Source organism: Benincasa hispida, chromosome 5 (assembly GCF_027475165.1).
Source record: "Benincasa hispida cultivar pf3 chromosome 5, pf3_genome.v1.1, whole genome shotgun sequence".
Classification (NCBI taxonomy): domain Eukaryota; kingdom Viridiplantae; phylum Streptophyta; class Magnoliopsida; order Cucurbitales; family Cucurbitaceae; genus Benincasa; species Benincasa hispida.
In genome coordinates, this window is record NC_143482.1 from 1,312,050 (window position 1) to 1,316,244 (window position 4,195).

Genomic DNA, 4,195 nt, shown 5'->3' on the forward strand with positions numbered 1-4,195 from the left:
AAATCACTTCCGCTGTTGGATCCGATCTTTCCAATTGGTTTAAGTCAAAAGACTTCAGTAAAGGTAATAGCTACAGCTTTATATTCACCTTTAGTGGAAGTTCAAGACATAGTGAATTGTTTCTTATCTGCCCACAAAATTGGATTAGACCCCAAAAATACAACAAAACACAGTTGTTGAACGTCAATCATCACGGTCATCGGCCTCATCCGAGTCTAAAAAGGTAGTCAACTGAAAGGGATTAGCCAATGTTTTTCAAAATAGAAGACTAGAAGTAAAAGTACCACAAAGGTAATAAAGCATTCGTTCAACAGTTACTAAATGAGATGTATAAGGAGAATGCATATGTTGAGGTAATCTTCCCACGGAAAAGTCAATATCTGTTATGTTGAATGTGAGATAATGTAACACACTAATAATTGCTCTGTATGACTGGGCATCCTCTAAGGAACAAGAATCACCAATATCATTAGGAGAATGTAAAGCAATTGGAGTTGTACAAGGTTTGACATTTGACATGCCATATTTGGACAACAAACTCGAATATACTTCTATTGAGTAACATGAATACCCTTTGAAGTATGTTGAATCTCCAATCCAAGGAAGAATCGTAATTTCCAAGGTCCCTCATATCAAACCGATTGCGAAGCTGACGTATTAGTTCAATAATATATTTTGAATGATTTCCTGTTATTATTATATCATCAACATATAATAATAGATAAGTAACAGTTCCATCAGAAATCCAGACAAATAGTGAAGAATCAACCTGTGATGCAACAAAACCAAGAGTGATTAGATGGGAAGTAAAGCATCTGAACCACGCCCTGGAAACCAAGTCTATATAAAGACTTAAGTAACTTGCATACATAATGAAGATGAGGGTTTAACAAAACCTTAAAGTTACTGCATATACACCTCTTCTTGAAGTTCTCCATATAAAAATGCATGGTTAACATCCAATTGTCTAAGTTCCCATCCAAATTGAGCTGCCGATGACAAGATGATGCGTACAGTTGGCTTTTTAACCACAGGGCTAAAATTTTCTTCATAATCAACTCCTTCCTCCTGATGATATCCTTTAGCTATAAGCCTAGATTTGTGCCTAGCAATAGTGCCATGAAGATTACACTTCATTTTGTACACCTACTTACAGCCTATTGCACTTTTTCCAGGAGGTAGAGGTGTAAGAACCCAAGTATCTTGGTGAGCTAAGGTTGTACTCCTTAGACATTGCAGTTTGCCAAACTGGGATGGTATGGGCCTCAGTAAAGGAAGTTGGCTCACATTTAGAACTGTAGTAGGTGTAACTTGAGCAACAAATATCTTCTTAGAAATACCAGGCTTGCCACAAGTTTGCATAGTATGAATATTTTGTACCAAAGGAACAACATCAGTATGAGCATCATTAGTCACATTACCGACAATATTTGGAGCATCATTGTTAGTGTTCTCTGTAGATATAGCTGGTGCAAGAAAATTAGTATCAACTATGGGACTAGTATTAGTATCACTATTGGTGACCATCACATTATTATTATTGTCATCACCACTAGCTTCAATGTGATGAACAGGTGAAGTTAGACTAATAGATAGATTTGAAGTAGTAACACCTGATTGTGGCATTCGTGGATTTAAAGATTTCAAAAAAAGAGTATAAGGAAGATGATCAGAAGAAGCAAAATTTTGTGGGTTTGAAGTTGGAGGATTAGAAGATGTGGAGATATTTTCAGTAAAGAGAAAAGTTGATTCATAAAAAAAAATGTCTAGATGTGTAAAGACTATGGTTGCTCATGTTGTAAAATAGATAGCCTTTCGAGTCATTAGCATAACCAAGAAAGACAAACCTAGTAGATTTAGGCTGAAGTTTATGGGACAAGTGAGGTCTAAATAAAGGGTAGCAAGAACAACCAATGAAACAGAAGTTCAAAGGGGGATCTGTGACCAAAATTAAGAGATGGAAGTTGATTGATAAGATAAGCTGCATTGGAAAAAATAAAGGCAAAAATTTTATAGGAGCAGAAGCTTTGGTCATTAAGGTAAGAGCTAGTTCAACAACATGTCTTTGTTTTCTCTCGGCAACACCGTTTTGTTCTGGAGTATATGGACACGATTCTGATGAATAGTTCCGTGTTTTTTAAGAAAGGAATCAAGGGAATGATTAACAAATTCTCCACCCCCATCGCTTCTTAGTATTTTTATAGTAGTAGACAGTTGGTTTTCAACAGGAGGCTTAAAGATTTGAAAAACAGAGCAAACATCAGATTTACGAGCACTAGAATAGAGCCAATTGTATTTAGACATATCATCAACAAAAGACAAACCATTAATAGAAGTTTCAGGGGAAGGTCCCCATACATCGATGTGTATTAAATCCAAAGGGTATAAAGAGGTAGAACGAGAGAAGGGAAGTTTATGTAATTTGCATTGTAAACAAGGATAGTAGATACATTTGGGAATAGAATGAGAAGACAGATTCATACTTTTCAAAATAGTTGAAAGAACAAAATCACTAGGGTGACCTAACCATTCATACCAGACTAAAGTAGACATTCTTGTTCCAACATGAGCAACAATCGAAGGTGACAAAGAGGAAGAGGCAGTAGGTTGAATTGGATATAGGCCATTTATACTAGGTCCTTGAAAAAGGATCTTGCTCGAAGATTTGTCCTGAATGAGGAAAAAATCAGAATCAAACAGAAAAACACAATTATTGTTAACACAAAGACGATGAACTGAAAGTAGATTACAGGATGTGTAGGGAACACAAAGAAGTTCACGAAGTTTTAATGAAGAAGAGGGAGTAGGAAGAATGTGTGAACTTCTGTTTGATTCTGAAAAGCCTACCCACTGCCTACAACAATCTGTTCATGATTAACAAAATCAGCAGCATTAGTTAAATGAGACAAATCAGAAGTAATGTGAGAGTTACAGTCGAAATCAGCAAGCCATTGTAGTTCTGAGTTGCTACCATAGCAGCAGGTTGCGTAAGAGGATGGTGGCCTTGAAAACTATAGTTCATTCGATTGTAGCAGTCAAGTGCACCATGACCAAATCGTGTACAGTTTTGACATTGAATTTTAGAATAAGATTGATCTGAAGGTGCTTTAGGAGATGAAAAAGCATTACCAACAGGGCTGAATAAGATTGGTCAATCGTTTCGCCAGATCGCTAAGTAATCGATTGTAATTCAGTTGAGATTCAATACATTCACACGTGAACTAGAAAGATAATGATTCTTCAGAGTATCCTAAATCTATTAGAGGTTTTACAGCCAAGAATATAAGCAAGAGCAATCGGTGAAAGGTTCGCATATATGAGAGAAATTAGGGCATGGTCTTTAGCAATCCACTCATCATAAAGAGGATTTGGTTGAATATGAGTTTGTGTAGATGAATCAGCAGCGTCTGAGGAGGAGGATGACGAAGAAGCAGCATCATGAAACTTCGCTAATTGTGGATTGGATCCATCAACGAATCCAAAAAGTTCGTGCACGATCAGAATCGACTGGAGTTGAAATTTCCATAGTACATAATTCGTCGAATAAAGACGAATTGAAATCAAATTACAGATGTTGAAGAGAAGAAAGATTGGAGAACTCATATATTTAGTCGAATCAGTCATGGGGAAATGGAAGATGAAGAATTAGCAAGAATGGCAAGCAACGAGATCGAGACGTGAGTCACCAAAAATATGATACCATGAGACAGAACAAGAAATTAATTATTTCTTTCAATGTTAAACTCAAAGAGAGAATGTATTCTTGTTGGAACTGGCTACCAGCCGATGGTCAAGATTCGTGAGCACCGAACAGTCACAAACAGTAGTTGTCAGAAAAAAGGAAAAAAACTTATTAAAGCTGACTCACGGATCTCGCTTTCGCCGCTCTGCCCAAGTGTACAAGTAGTTCTACAGAAAATAATCTAGAATTTACAAAACAGAAGATGGAATACAAACCAAGAACCAATAACAAGGAACGGAGACGGCAGGCGCATGTGTGGAATGTCTCCTGTACCCACATTTGTGGGTCTCCTCACTCCCTCTAAAATATGGGTATCCCTTAAAGGACCCAAGCCCATAGCCCAAGGTGAGAGAGTATATGGAGACTTCTTTAAAAAATAAGTAATGTAGGATTCTCAACTAAAGATTTTTTTTTTTTCTTTTTCTTTAAAAACGTGAATTTTCACCAATAATC

At 36.7% G+C, this 4,195-nt stretch overlaps 1 long non-coding RNA gene across 1 annotated transcript; it reads right to left on the reverse strand.

Annotated features, from left to right (window-relative positions):
* Positions 1-322: 322 nt before the first annotated feature.
* Positions 323-3,986, reverse strand: LOC150035829 (uncharacterized). Its single transcript, XR_016529639.1, has 2 exons — positions 897-3,986; positions 323-769 (listed from the first exon to the last, which is right to left on the reverse strand). It is a non-coding gene; the product is annotated as an uncharacterized LOC150035829 (long non-coding RNA).
* Positions 3,987-4,195: the final 209 nt, after the last annotated feature.